This window comes from Myotis daubentonii, chromosome 13 (assembly GCF_963259705.1).
Source record: "Myotis daubentonii chromosome 13, mMyoDau2.1, whole genome shotgun sequence".
Lineage (NCBI taxonomy): Eukaryota > Metazoa > Chordata > Mammalia > Chiroptera > Vespertilionidae > Myotis > Myotis daubentonii.
In genome coordinates, this window is record NC_081852.1 from 11,144,683 (window position 1) to 11,160,864 (window position 16,182).

The following is a 16,182-nucleotide window of genomic DNA, read 5'->3' on the forward strand; positions in this document are numbered from 1 at the left end:
CAAGCTTAGGCCCAATACTCTGGGGAGTGGGCCTAAGCCAGCAGGTGGTCATCCCCCGAGGGGTCCCAGACTGCGAGAGGACACAGGCTGGGCTGAGGGACACCACCCCTCCCCCCACAGTGCACAAATTTTTGTGCACCAGGCCTCTAGTATATATATATTCATATATATATATTTCACATTCATATATATTTGCTAAGGTATAATTGACATTCAATACACTGTACATATTTCAAGTGCACAATAGATAAGTTTTTACATATGTATATATATGAAACAATGGCCACAATCAAGATACCCTAAAAGTTTTGCTTGCTTCTTTTTTAGTTAAAAAAATTGATTTCGGAGAGGAAGGGAGAGGGAAAGATAGAAACATCAATGATGAGAGAGAATCATTTATTGGCTTCCTCCTGCATGCCCACAGTGGGGATCATGCTCTCAATCTGGGCATGTGCCCTTGACCAGAATCAAATCCAGGACCCTGCAGTCTGTGGACCAACACTCTATCCACTGAGCAAAAATTGACTAGGGATTGCTTCCTCCTTTTGTCATCCTTTCCTCCTGCTCTTTCTGCCCTCACCTCAGGCAACCACTGACCTGCTTTCCTAGACTTTATGTAGTTGGGGCCATACTGTAATGTACTTTTTTGGGATATGTCTTCTTTCACCCAGCATTAGTTATTTTGAGATAAATTCATATTGTAGTTTGTACCAATAGTTTATTCCATTTTATTGCTGAGTAGTATTCCATTACAAGGATACACCACAATTGTTTTCTCAATACACTTGTTGATGGACAGATGCTTCCAGGTTGTAGGTGTGTAGATTGCTTCCAGTTTGGGGCATTGAAAAATATCTTCCATGGGCATTTTGCACAAGCATGTGCATAGGCATGTTTTCATTTATTTTGGGTAGGAGTGGACTAGATAGATAATTTGTTAGGTAAATGTTTATCTTTATAAGAAGCTGCTAGGCAGTTATCCAAAGTCGTTGTTCTAGTACATATTTTTGGCAACAGTGTAAGAGAGTTATGGATCCTCACAGGCTGCCCAACACTTAATATGATGGCATGTGTGCAATGATATCTCATGTAGTAAAAATTCACATTTCCTTAATGATATTAACCATTAACTATGTCTAGCATTTTAATATGCTTATTTATTATCATATATCCTTGATAAAATGTTTATTCAAATATTTTACTCGTTTTAAAATTTGATTTATTAATTTATTATTCAGTTTTAAGAGTTTTTCATACGTTCTATATAAAAGTATTTTTTATCAGGTATAGGCTTTGCAAATTTTTTTCTCAGTCTCTGGCTTGCTTTTACGGTATCTCTTATTTTATTTTATTATTTATTGTTGACACTGTTACAAATGTTCCCCATTTTCCTCCCTCCTTTGCCCATCTCCACCCAGGTCCTTCCCCCCTCCTCTGGCCTTCAACACATTATTGTCTACACATATATGCTCTTTGGCTAATCCCTTCACCTTCCTTCTTCCAGCCCCTCCCATCATCCTCCCCACTGACATGTCATTCTGTTCCATGCATCCATGCATCCATGCCTCTGTTTCTACTTTGGTCATCAGTTAATTTTGTCATTGGATTCCACATATCAGTGAGATCATATGGCATTTATCTTTCTCTGACTGGCTTATTCACTTAGTATAATAATCTCCAGGTCCATCCATACTGTCTCAAAGGGTGAATTCCTTCTTTTTTACAGCCATGTAGTTTTTACAGTATCTTTTAAAGAATAGAAGTTTTCAATTCTGATGAAGTCCAATTTGCCAATTTATTATTGTGTTAGGCATCCACTAAACCACCCCAGGTTTGGTGATTTGTTACGAGAACTCACAAATGCAACATATAATATAGTCATGGCTAAGGAACAAAAGCAAGGTCAGCAAAAGGAGAGGGGGTGAAAATGCAGTTCCGAGGACACCAAGCCTAAGCTTCCAAGATCCCTTTCCTCATGGAATCACACAGCAGGCACGTCATTCCCCCAGCACGCAGTTGTGGCAACATGAACAAAGTTGTTTTTTGTTTGTTTGTTTTTTAAACCAGGGAAGCTTATTAGAGACTCAATGTCTAAAGGTTTTTAGGAGGATTGGGGGGGTGGGTAGTTGGTAATGCAGGCATCTTCTTCTTAGCATGTACCCAAAATTTCAGACTCTCAGAAGAAAAGCATGTGCTCATCTTTAGCCCTATTGTGTGTAGGAACAGTTTAGGCTCAGTGGGCTACTCTTATCAGTTGAGAAAGGTGGGAATCTTCCTGAAGTCCGAGTTTAAAGACACCAATCTGCTGGAGTCCATTCATTGTCTTCACTAGCTGAGTTTAGACAGAGACCCCCCAAAAGCTAGTAACCTTTGAAGTTCTAGCAAAGGTCAGAACTGTGCACCACCCAGTTAATTTAGGTAATAATAGTTGAAGCATCCCCACCTTAGTTCCCTTAATTCCTTAGATACTTATGTAGATCCTTGTTGATTATTGTTAATCAGATACTCTGCCTACTCCCGGAAATCTATTGATGAGCTAATCAGATACTTTGTCTATTCCTGGAAATTGTTTGCTGATCTGTGTGTCATTGAAACCTCCTTACCCTAAGGGCTACTCCAGATCAATAAAAGATGGGAGCGGCCTGAGCATGAGAGGAAGTCCTTCGGGACTTGTCCGCCTGGTCCCCCAATATTGCAAAATTTTCTCGTGTCTTTTTCTCTCATTTGTTGTGCGGCTCCTCTTTCAGATACCGAACCCTACTCCATGCAGAACGTGGAGGGAGTCTTACTCAACACCCATCAATGGCCAACCTTGCAATCAGGCCTTTCAAGGACAGCAGCCTCAGTCCTGCTATGTTAACTCTTTTCTGTACAGTTCCTTTTTGGATTACGCTTTTGGTGTATCTAAGAAATATTCTAAACTAAAGTCATATATATTTTCTCCTATGTTGCCTTCTGGAAATTTTATGGCTTTAGCTTGTATATTTAGGTCTTTGAACAACTTTGAATTATTTTTAACATATGGTGTCTTTCATTTTTTTTTTTTAAATGAATGGATAACCAATTATTTCAGCACCATTTGTTGAAAAAAAACTATCCCTTCTCCACTGAATTGCCTTTGCACCTTTGTTAAAAATCAGTTGTCCACACATGTGTTGGTCTATTTCTGGCCTCACTGTCTGTTTCATTAATCTAACTGTCTATCTTTACATCAATACTTTAGCCTTCATTGTTGTAGCTTTATAGTACATCTGGAAATTAGCTACTATTATCTCTCCAACTCGTTCTTTATTTTCAAAATTGACTTTTCTAGATTCTTTGAATTTTCATCTAAATTTTAGATTCAGTTTATCAAGTTGCATTAAAAAATGTTATTTTTATTAGAATTATTTTAATTAAACTTATTAATTGATTTAGGGAGAATTAATATTCTAGTAATATTCAGTCTCTAGAACCATAAACATATCTCTCCATTTCTTTAGTTCTTTAATTTCCATCAACAAAATTTATAGTTTTAATTGCACATATCTTTCACATCATTTGTCAGATTTAACTCCAGTATTTCATATTTTTTATGAATTTGTGAATGGTAATTTTAAATTTGATTTTTTGATTGTTTACTTCTAGTACATCAAAATTAAACAGAATTTTGCATATTGATCACATATTCTGCAACATTGATTAGTTCCATTTTGGCTATTAGCTTTTGTATAGTCCATCAGGTGTTCTACATAGATGACTACATCATCTATGAGTAAAGTAGGGGGTATATTCCAACTCGTTTTCCCTTTCCAATTTTTTAAATTCAGCTTCTTGAATTTGTGTTTATAGTTTTCATAAAATTTAGACAGTTTTTGTCTATTACTTCTTGAAAGAGTTTTTTCTGATCTACCTTCTTTAGGGACTCTAATTATATCTGTATTGGATTTATGAAATAATTCTACAGCTTATTGATGCTCCTTCCATTATTTTTTAAAATATCTATGTTTTATTTTGGATAGTGCCTAGTACTAGGTTTTCAAGTTTACTGATAGTTTCATTTGTTATGTCCAATTTGCTGTCAATCCCACTCAGTGTACTTTCATTTTAAACCGTATGGATTGTATTTTTTGTGGTTTGTGTACTTTTAAAATGTCTCCCATGTCTCTACTTAATTTTTCAACATTTGGAACACACTTATAATAATTATAATGTCCTTGCTACTAAGTCTAATATCTATGTCATTTCTTGGTCAGCTTCAATTGACTTAGTTCTTTATCTAGTGTTATATTTTTATGCTTCTTTAAATGTCTGGTAATTTCTTATTTGACACCAGTCTTATAAATTTTATCTTACTGGATGTTGGAATATTCTTTTGTATTCATATAGAAATTCTTGAGCTTTCTTTCTGAGATATAGTGAAGTTACCTGGGAATGGTTTGATCCTTTCGGGTCATGCTTTTAGGACTTGTTAGGCAGGACCATAACAATGTTGATTGGGGATTAATTATTCCCACTGCTGATGTAAATCCTTTGTGTGTGTTCTACCAAATGCCCCAATGTTCTGGCAGATGGCAGCAAGAATCTTTTCCAATTTTGTAAAGCCCAGCACTGTTACCTCTAATGCTTTAGGGTCATTCTTTTTCTGTTCTTCAGCAGTTTACTCACATGAATGCACTAATCAGTATTTAGTTGAATATTCAGGAATGATCCTCTGAGGACCTCAGAGTTCTGTCACTGTTCCACCCTCTCCCCTCCACACTCTGTTTTGTACAGTTAACTACCTTGAGACCTAGACTCTTAGTTCAGTTTCCTCAGCCCAGGGCGGAACTCGGTTTTCCCTCCTTGTATTGTGGCCTGGAAACTGTCAAGAAAGAACATTGTGGCAATTTTAGGGACTCTTGTTTATTTCCTGTTTTTCAAAATCAGTGTCCTTCCTTTCCCAATGTCTAATGTCTTGTTCATTAGTTCATTTTGTCTATATTTTTGTTGTTTCAGGCAGAAGGGTAAATATACCCACTTATTTCATCGTCACTGGAGGCAGAAGTATTTGCATCCAAGAATGTTTGAATCCTCACAAGTCTTATTTTGGCATAAGCAGTGTTAACAACAGCTCACAAATACTATATTCCTAAATTATTTATCAGTAGTTTCTTTGAAAATCAGATATGTATGTTTCGTGATGCATATTCACTGGGGTGGGGGCAGAGTAGACCAGCACACAGTAAATCTATATATCCAACCCGATCAAAGGGAATTTATAGAATGTAGTAAGTAGCTGTGTGATGAAAGTGGAATGCCAAAATATTATAAAGATAATTAAAATGCTAGGGTAAAACAAGGCAATGCTGCTCAGAGCATTCTCTACTTAATATATGCATCTTCCTGAAGCTCATTTTAGCAGCCTTAAAGAGCCCAGGTGGTCTAATGCAATCAAATGGATTAGAGCATTGCATATTGATTGAGCATTTGTATGTCCCCGGGAAGGTATTAAAAACTGGAATTTCAATAAACTTAAATCTGTAGTTTATGCCTTTTAAAAGAATCTGAAATTCTCTTAGCATGTTGTCTTGGCTAACCTTTAGAGCAGAATGGGGCAGCACTGTGGATGACGAGTCCAGGGTTAGTTAACAGCTGAATCATGCCTTTAGCATTCGTTATCTGCATGGCATAGGCAAGACATTTAATCTCGCTAATCTTCATTTCCTTTTCTGTGTAATGGGGATATTATATCTTAAAATGTTGTGGGCAGCCACTGAGTGGTATAAAATACATTCAGTGTGTACAGTATGTGTAGGCATTATACTATGTGTTTGTATTAGTTGGGACTCTCCAGAGGGAAAAAACCAATAGGGTGTGTGTGTGTGTGTGTGTGTGTGTGTGTATTTGTAAAGAGATTTACCTGCAATTATGCAGGTTGGCAAATCCCAAATCTGCAAAGTGGGCTGGCAGATTGGAAACACAGGAAGGAACTGGTGTCCAGTTGAAGTCGGAAGGCTATCAGCTGGCAGAATTCCTTCTTGTTGAGGGAGGTCAATAATTTGTTCTATTCAGACCTTCATTGATTAGATGAATCTCACCCATATTATGGAGGACAATGTGCTTTACTGAAAGTTCACCGATTTAGATGTAAATTTCATTCAAAAACACTTCACAGAAGAGTTCAGAAAAATGTTTCACCAAATATATGAGCACCATGGCCCAGCAAAGTTGACCTATAAAATTAACGACTGAAGTGTTTATGAGTATGAACATTATTAGCTTATTTAACTCTCTTATCAACTCTATGAGGTAGATATTTTCTCAGGTTTATAGTGGGCATCTGAGGTTTGGAAAGATAAAGATGTGCTAGATTGAAATTTGAACTCAGATTAGTTTGATTATGAAACCCATGCTCTTAAGCACTCCCTTAAAATGTTTATCAGCACAGTGCCTGTCACACTGTAGATGCTCAGGTAAGGTCAGCTCCCAGGTCTTGTAGTGCAGAGTGCTGGCTTTTATCCCTCCCTCCCTGACTAGGCTGTGAGCAAATGATTAACTTGGTCAGATCTTTCTAGTCCTGAATTTTTTTATTTTTTAAAAATATTTGTATTGACTTCAGAGAGGAAGGGAGAGGGAGAGAGGGAAACATCAATGATGAGAGAGAAACATTGATCAGCTGCCTCCTGCATGCCCCACACTGGGGATCGAGCCTGCAACCCAGGCATGTGCCCTGACCAGGAATTGAACCGTGACCTCTTGGCTCATAGGTTGATGCTCAATCACTGAGCCATGCCAGACGGGCTGGTCTTGTATTTTTAATGCTTACTAAAGTGTCTGGTACACAATAGATGCTCCATATATTGATTCCTGGATGCAGTTGGAAATACTACTTGAAACTCATGTATTTTTTCTTGATTACTTTGTGTAAAGTGCTAAGAGCTGGGGAGAAAACCAAAGCTGGATATGGCCTAGATCCTGCTCTAAAAAATCTGTTTCATATTGGAGTGAAGAATGAATTTACGTATTCATTCTTTATTCAACAAGTATGCATTTATTTCCTACTCAGTGGCAGGCATTAGTCTAGGATCAGGAAATGCAGTGTAGACCCTGTATTAAATTCCTTTTGCTGCTTTACCACAAACTTAAAATAATATGATCTTAGTATCTTCATCACCTGGAAACATACCCAGTTCTGGTGCCAAAGTCCAAAATGAATCTTACAGGCTGAAATAAAGGTCTTGATAGGACTGGTTTCTTTTGGAAGGTCTAGGTAGGTCATCCATTATCTGCTTCTTCCAGCTTCTAAGAGCCTCCTGCATTCCTTGGTTCATGGTCCCACTCCTGGTGGCCTTTTCTGTTCTGCTTCTATCATTTCATCATCTTCTACTGACTAATCTCTTGCCTCTCTCTTATAAGGATTCATGTGATTACATCATGTTCACCTGGATAATCCAGGATAATACCCACATCTCAAAATCCTTAATTTACTCACATCTGCAAAGTACCTTTTGCCATGTCAGGTACTGTGATTCATAGGTTCCAAGGATTAAGGAACGGGCATCTTCTGTTGGTCTTTATTCAGCCTACCAAAGACCCTCATACACTAAAAGTTTGTGTGCAATATAATATTATCTATATACACTGAGTGGCCAGATTATTATGACCACCTGATGTTTGTAGGCAAATTAGCCGCACACTGCATCGTATGGGATATGGAAGCCGAAGGCCTGTTCGAACACCTTTGTGCCTGCAGCTACCAAGTTAAAATGTCTTCAATTAACACAGGAACACAAGGATTGGACAGTCGAGCATTGGAAAAAGTCATGTGGTCCGATGAATCACGTTTCCAGTTGCATCATGCAGATGGCAGAGTGAGAATTTGGCAGAAACAGCATGAAAGCATGCACCCCACATGCATGAGTACAGCCCTTCAAGCTGGTGGGGGCAGTGTTATGGTTTGGGGCATGTTTTCCTGGCATGATTTGGGCCCTTTAATTCATGTGGAACAACGTCTGAATAGCACAACATATCTAAGTATCGTTTCTGATCAAGTTCATCCTATCATGTTGATGGCGTATCCCAATGGAGATGGCTTCTTCCAACAAGACAATGCACCGTGCCATGGTGCTCATATTGTGCAGGAGTGGTTTCAAGAACATGAGGGAGACTTTACATTGCTTAGGTGGCCCCTGTAATCACCAGATCTCAATCCAATTGAGCATTTGTGGGATGAAGTTAAAAGAGCCATCAGGCAGCTGGTTCCACAACCATCAAATCTCACAAAACTGGGCAATGCTATTCATCAGGCATGGTGTCAGATTCCTCGCATCACCTTTCAACATCTCGTGGAGTCAATGCCAAGAAGAATCACCACAGTATTGAAGGCAAAAGGTGGCCCAACGAAGTACTGATGGGGTGGTCGTAATAATCTGGCCACTCAGTATATGTAAAACCCTGATATGCAAATAGACCGAACAGCAGAACAATTGAACAACTGAACAACCGGTTGCTATGATGTTGTGCTAACCACCAGGGGGCATGTGTGGAACATGGCAGGTATTGGCAGCAGGTGGCAGACCGTGGAACATGGTGGGTGTCGGCTGCAGCGGGATGGTGGAGCAGGTGGGGTTGCCAGACCAAGGGGGGCGCCAGTCACTATCATCAGGGTGAGCCTCTTGTGGTTACTGAAAATTCTTTGCTCCCGCGTGCCGTGGTCCTGCCCAGTGCTTGCACCTGCTGCCAGTGCCTGGTGTAGGCCTAATTGCTCAGTGCCATCAGCGGGTGCAAGCAACGGCTGCTGGCCCTGATTGCCCCTCAGGGCTTCTCCACCTCCCCCTGCTCCTGAAGGGCGATAGGGGCAGCAACTGCCACTCGCACCTGCTGACAGCACTGGACCCGCTTGCGCCCTCAGCTGGTGCTGGAGCCGCTGCTCGCACCTGCTGCCAGTACCCAGCACCAGTCCCAATTGCTCAGGGCCATCAGCTAGTACAAGCAGTGGCTGCTGGCCCCGATTGCCCCTGGGGGTTTCTCTACCTTCTCCTGCTCCTGAGGGACGATTGGGGCAGCAGCCACCGCTAGCACCCGCTGATGGCACCGGCCCTAGTCGCTCCGCGCCATCAGTGGGTGCAAGCTGGGCCGGCGCCATTAGCACATGGGAGCGGCAGCGACAGGAGTGGGGCTGCCGGCAGACAGGAGATCGGGGTCACTGCGGGAGGGGCCAGGTGGGGGTACAGAGGATGGGTCGAGACCCGCCCCTGAGCCCACCGCAGCCTTGCAGCCCACAGTTCCTTTCAAAGTGCACAAATTCGTGCACTGGGCCCCTAGTGTTTTAGATAAGTGTGATAAAGGAAAATAAATCATGGTAGAGAGATAGAGAGTGACTAGGAGGGAAAAGTTCTTCTTGTGGATTGTCAGGGGATGCCTGTTTGGTGAGGTGACATTCAGGCAGAGTCTCTAGGACTGCAGAGTACCCTGACTATTGTCCATGACTGAGGTCTCATCATACATAGAACAGCAGTTTCCTACCTGGAGCAAAGCACATCATTCTGTCCAGATTTCAGGCTAAGGGCTTTAAGCTCTTGATGGCATTCCTGACTCCAATCAGTTACAGTGGGGCCTTGATTACCAGTGTCCCGACTAACGAGTTTTTTCAGATACCAGCTGTCTCTCGGCCGAATTTTTGCAATGAGTTGACAGAGTAATTTGAGTTAACGAGCTTCTTAACGAGCTCGGTCTGGGAACAAATTAAACTCGTAAGTCAAGGCCCCACTGTACTTATTACCAAAGCAATTAGGCATGGGTTAACTCAATGATGGTACCCAAGAGATTGATTAAACTTATGCTTAGGGCAAGAGGAGCAGCATTTCAACCAGAAAAGGGAAAACAGTTCATTTTTAATAAACTCACCCATAACTTTTTAAGTAGAATGTTTTAAAGAAGCTATTTTAATTCAACCTATATATAAATTTAATATCATTTCAGAAAATAAATTTTCTTTTGACTTTCCCATGGGAGGGCATGGACCATAACCTTTCATTCTCTCAAAGTCTTAATGTGGCCCTGGCCTCTACCATCTGGGCTCAGCTTAGAGCCAGCTGAGTGTTCCCAGTGTCCATCCTGCCTGGACGGGCCACATGTCAGGAACTGGCCCTCCCTCACAGCCACCTTCCTTCGCCCCCAGCACGTCCTCCTGCTACCAATTGCCCCCTGCCTGAATCTCCAACTTTGTTATATACTAACTGTTTTCCCTGTTTTTCCCAGATTGCAATTAACATCTAGAAAGGCAAAGAGCCCTATGAGTAAAGCTTTGAACCGTCACCTGGAAATATACCCAGCTGCTTCTATAGTGGAGTTTAAGAGCATTTAGCTAATTACAGTCCTCGGGAGCAGAAAGCTTCCTAATGGAAGCAGCAAGATCTTTTCTGCCTTACAGTGGGAACCAGTCACCAATGGATAAATAGCAGTTATGTCACATGCCTCTTCGTTTATGCCCTCACTGGGGAGCCTGTCATAAAGTGCCTCCTCTGCAGGCCTAATGCTATGATGTGTATTTTGACAAAAATACTTTCTGGGGGCCATGAAAATAAAAGCACCATAAAATCAGAAGGAAAGAGAGTATAAATTGCACTGAATGAGTCCCAGCCCAGCTTCCCCACTGCACCTCTGCGGATATGGCCTGACTTCTCTGTCGCCTGCAGCTGCTTCAGTGACTGAAGGTCCAGGAGCCTGGTGATAGGACAATCAGTTCAGTAGGGTTGGCCCAGAGCAGGGGTCCTCAAACTATGGCCCGCGGGCCACATGCAAATACAAATATTGTATTTGTTGCCGTTTTGTTTTTTTACTTCAAAATAAGATATGTGCAGTGTGCATAGGAATTTGTTCATAGGTGTTTTTTTTAAACTATAGTCTGGCCCTCCAACGGTCTGAGGGACAGTGAACTGGCCCCCTCTTTAAAAAGTTTCAGGACCCCTGGCCTAGAGGGCCTGGGAAAGGAGGGGAGGGAGGAAAACCAGCCTTGTCCTAGACAGGACCCTGAATGTCAGCATGTGTGTGTGTGTGTGTGTGTGTGTGTGTGTGTGTGTGTGGTAGGTTAATGTGTTGATGTTTGGCCAGGAGGTGATCCGGGGTTCCTGGCTCCTATATTCTAAAAGGTGGCTGCCACTGCTCTTATGAGGCATTGATAGGAGCAGGTTCACCCTTATTAATCACAGTAAAAGCAATAAGTAGGCAATTACATTTTCCCCAGGTGCATGGGAGCTTCTTGGCTCTAGCGAAGCTGTGCTGGTTGATGGAGTTAATGGCAGGGAGCTGGAGTTTTGCATCTGGGTCCAGGTTTATTTTCATGTTCAGAGAGAGATAATGACAGGGCAACCATTTTCCAGATTTGACAGCTCAGAGAGGTCACCCTCAGGCTTATTAGACGGTGAGCTCAGCATGCTAGAGGCTGTGACTTGCATCTCCCTGATGCAAGGGTTTTGTGAGCAGCTACTCTCCCCTGACCTCTCTGTCAAACAGTTGTCCTCACTAGCTTACTTTTTCTTACCCTAGAGACCAAAGGGAGAGTCCATTTCTGGATTGTTGCCCACAAACTCTCTCCTAAGAATGAACAGCCAATGTGTGTTATGAACTAAAATCAAGATTGAAGCCTGGCTTGTTTGGCTCAGTGGTTGGACATCGACCTATGAACCAGGAGGTCATGGTTTGATTCCTAGTCAGGGCACATGCCAGAGTTGTGGACTTGACTCCAAGTTGAGGGTGTGCAAGAGGCAAGCCGACCAATGATTCTCATCATTGATGTTTCTATCTCTCCCTCTCCCTTCCTCTCTCTGAAATCAACTAAAAATGTATTTAAAAAAATCAAGACTGAAAACGTTTGATTTGATGAGTTTTTGCATCTTAAACACCAACTCAAATCTGCCCATTTTCGGGGTCATTGCAATGGTCTTCTGGGAGTGGGAGCTTCCTTGAATCTCTCTCTTGCCCACCTCCAAATCATCTTGCTGTTACACAACCTTCTTACACACCTGAATCCCCATTCAATGCCTCTGCTCGTCATAGCTTCCTATCTCCTTCTGCACAAAGTGGGCTCCCCTGGGGAGTGATCTGCTCTCAGTTGGCCCATCCAGCTGGTGTCCTGGCATGTTGCCTTCATTCTGCTCAGTCCAAGCTCCTCCGGGTTTCTCACTGGTGCAAGGCACTCCCATTCTGCCCTTTCTCTTGCTCTTCTGCTCATTTTAAAGATTCTCTACTCTCTTCCTTTCTTAAATAAATCCTACCTATTCCTTGAGAGTGATTGTGAATCTTTCCTCTTTCAGGAAGGCTTCCCAGGCTGAACCAACCTTGGCTATACCAAGCACATGTTCCCTGAACTCCTTAGATCTACTAGTATTGTCACCAACTTAAATTTTAATTTACACCGACTTGGTAGTTTCACTAATTTCTTGTGTGCCCTGCATTAGACTTTTGCCCAGCTTCACAGGAAGTGCCTGGAGGTAGAGATCAACCTTTCAATTACTTAGTGGGACAATTTGGTACATGAGAGAGGCAGCAGACATGGGCACAGAAAACCAAAAACCTAGTTCTGCTACTTCCTATCTGTGGGATTTGGGGAAATTATTTCTCATGCCTGCTAGATTTTCTACTGCAAGTGCAAGGACCCTACTTAAGGTAGACACTGCCTCCCCCCCCCCCCCCCCCCCCCCCGCCACATGCTTCTCTCCTGGGCACAGTGCACACAGTTTAGGCCCGGGGCTATTCATTGATTTGCCTCTCATTTCTCCAACTACAGTGATCTTTAGGATTATGATAAATATTCAGCTCTTCTCTTCTGGGCACAAAGTAGAATTATACTTCCCTGCCTATTAGGTATGGTCATGTGACTATTACTTGGTCAATAAAATGTGAGCATGACTGACAACTGTCACTTCCCATTGGAAGCATTAATATTTGGACCACGCATCAAAACATTCTCCTTCCCACATGGTAATGGGGAAGTGTACTGTTCCAAATGGTGGTGTCTCCCTCAGCCTGCATCCCCGAGTGAAGGTGTGATGATGCTGCCAGAGTTCCCATCCTGCCCAAGAAGGTCATGAAATGAATCTCCAAGAAATGAATCTTTGTTATGTTAACCACTGAAATTTTTTGTGTTTATTTTTAAATTAACAGTGTAACCTAGCCTATCCTGTCTGATATGCCATATTCCTTCGTCTCAACTTCTATTTCCCTTCTTTTGACCTTTTCTTTTTACTGATCTCCCTCACTCACAAGGAGCAACCTGCAGCTGGGAAGCAGCCTCTACTAAGCAATGCTAAGGGCAAAAGAGACTATTGGAGGATGGGTTCCTGGTACTCTCAATAGCAATGTCTTTATTTATTTCAGTACCAGGGAAGTTCCTCTGCTCTTCTGATGGATGAACTTGAAGGTGTCAAAAAATATTTTGGCCTAACCAAGGCTTGGACTTTGATTCTGCAGATGGTAAGTCATTTCTTCCCCAACATATCCTTCTGATATTCACATCAACGTGCTACAGAATTATGTAGAATATTTAAAATGTTAGAAGCAATAACTGTAGTAAATTTGAACTGATATGACCTCCTGTGTGTCACTGTGATTTGTTTTTCATGTGTTACCTCACTAATATAATCTAAGGTATTATAACCTCCAAACATTCCTTGTCAAATCAGGATCCAAGAATGTGAGTCTTTTATGATACATGGAGCAGTTAAAGCTGGTTTTGTTTCATCTACTATACTTGTTGAGAGATGTGAATAAAGACTTATTCAGAATCTCTGAAATGAATATCTGAGAGATTCATAGAAAGCAAACGTCCTCATGGAATTGGTTCACATTTCATACATTCTTACCCTTCTCATCTCCAAACATAGCTGCCCAACTATGTCTGCAGTAAGAATCTCTGACAGACATTCTAAGAAGAAAAAGAAGGGAGGAAAATGACTTTGCATCTAGGCTGAGAAGAACTAGATGACTGTGTTCTTCAGTCATGGATAAGGTAGGCTTTTCTTTAATGAACTGACTTGGCTAATGCCATGCTATTATCTAACAGTGTGTCTGAGAAACAAGAACACTTGTTTTTCTCACTGTACGACATGTCTCAGATATACTCAAATCAAGAGTAATTGTGGAACCCAAATCCACAGAGAACTCATGGTTTAAGTTAAAACCTAGTGAACAAGGGGGAACAAAGGAAAGAAATTTAAACGTTCCAACCACTTTGCTTGGTTGGAGATTGGGGCGGCCTAAATGGATGAAGGAATTTAGAGTAAATTCTGTTCCTAGAAGATCAGGCATAGAGAATACAGTTTGTAGGATGCTACAGCTGTTTCTAGCTAAGGATTCTGGGTAAGTATGGTTTCTAGAAATATTTTTCATGGCAAACAAAATGCCATACACGAATTATATGAATTGTGTAATTTCCAGTGAACTAGCTTATTTTGTAGTAGCAACTGGGTGATGAAAATTACTAACTTCCTTCTCAATTTGGATGCTGGATATGAAGATTAAAGTTGTAATCATTTTTTATAAAAGTTTTTTTAAATTGACTTTTAGAGAGAAAGGAAATGGGAGGGAGAGAGAGAGGAACATCGATTGGCTGCCTCCTGCATACCCCTACCGGGGATCAGGGATCCAGCCTGCAACCTGGGCATGTTCCTGGGCCAGGAATTGAATCTGAAACCTTTCTGTGCATGGGACGACACTCAACCAACTGAGCCACACCTGCTAAGGCTAAAGTTGTAATTTTTTAACTAAAGGAATCCCTGGAGACAGTGATATAATAGCCAATTTATAGATGTGAGGGTTTAAATAGCCATGACCCAAGAGAAGTATAGCAATGTTGACACATTGAAAGGTGCCTTTTTCTCTCCGACTCAGCATAGGTGAACACGCTGAATACAGAGATTATTCAGTCTTGCAGGAAAATAATTATGTTGCATGAATACTGAGGAGTATAACAAGCTTTGCAAACTGGAAAATTTTTCTAAGTAGAGTGCTTGCTAATGAAACGATTTAGGAAAAACAAAGGAGATGAGACAAAGTGAATAATTCCCTAGCTTTCAAAATTATAAACAGGTTCATTTATCTCGGGTGGAGGAGGGGAAAGAAACTGGATTGGGGCCAGGAGACACGGGACTAAATCCCAGATCTGCCACCTTGAGCTGTGTTACGTTAGGCAGATAATTCAACTTCTCTGAGCCCCAGTTTCCAGATCAGTGAAGCTGTTACAGAGGGTTGTTTTGGCAAACAAATAATATAATTCATTGCAAAACACCACAATTTTTAAATATCAGAAATGTGAGAAGTTGTAATAGGATTGTCATTATTGTTGCTTTTAGCTTCCTACTTTTGATGGGTGTGTAATCAATGCCTGAGTGAATCCAATCTATGGTAAGTGTTTCCCCAAAAGATGGAGTGTGCATCTGCGTACACAGAGAATGTGAGTTCTCCTGTTCTCAGATTTGTGTGTCATCCTTGCACAGGGGCCAGGCTATTCTCTACTGTTACAATTTTAGTACATGTGCTGCCGAAGCGAGCACGCTCCTGTTCTCATTCTGATGATTGATTTTGTTTAACTTGATTGGGCTAAGGCATGTCCAAATAGTTGGTAAAGCACTTTTTTCTGAGTGTGTTTGTGAGGATGTCTCCAGAAGAGATTAACATTTGAGTTAGTAGACTTAGTGAAGAAGAGTATCTTCACCAGTGTGAGTGAATATGGCCCAATCCCTTGAGGGCCTTAATAAAACAAAAGGTGAAAGAAGAGCAAATTTGCTTTCTTTGTTTGAACTGCCCTTGCCATTGGCTTCTCTGGTTCTCAGGTCTTTGGATTCAGACCTCCGGCTTTCCTGGTTCTCCAGTTTGCAGTTGGCAGTTGTGGGAATTCTTGGCATCCATAATTATGTGAGCCAATTCCTGTAATAAATCTCCACTTTTGTATATCTCTATATATCTTGTTGGTTTTGTTTTGCTAGAGGGTTAGGGTTAGGGTTAGGGTTACATTACTGATGACCTAGAAAGACTAGAATATAGTTAAGTAGCCCCAAAGATCAACTAATCTGTAGGCAGTATTAAAAAAGGTAATGAAAACTCAACATAAAAGCCTTTCCTTACAACTTTATTCTATGTCCAGCACTGCTTTCTATATGTAAAATAAACATTTCAGGTGAGTTTGGGGAAGCTGGGAGGAGAGAGAGGGAGAGAGAGAGAGAG

At 41.3% G+C, this 16,182-nt stretch overlaps 1 non-coding gene across 1 annotated transcript; it reads right to left on the reverse strand.

Annotated features, from left to right (window-relative positions):
• Positions 1–15,410: 15,410 nt before the first annotated feature.
• On the reverse strand, positions 15,411–15,512 carry LOC132215103 (U6 spliceosomal RNA). Its single transcript, XR_009448452.1, has one exon. It is a non-coding gene; the product is annotated as a U6 spliceosomal RNA (small nuclear RNA).
• Positions 15,513–16,182: the final 670 nt, after the last annotated feature.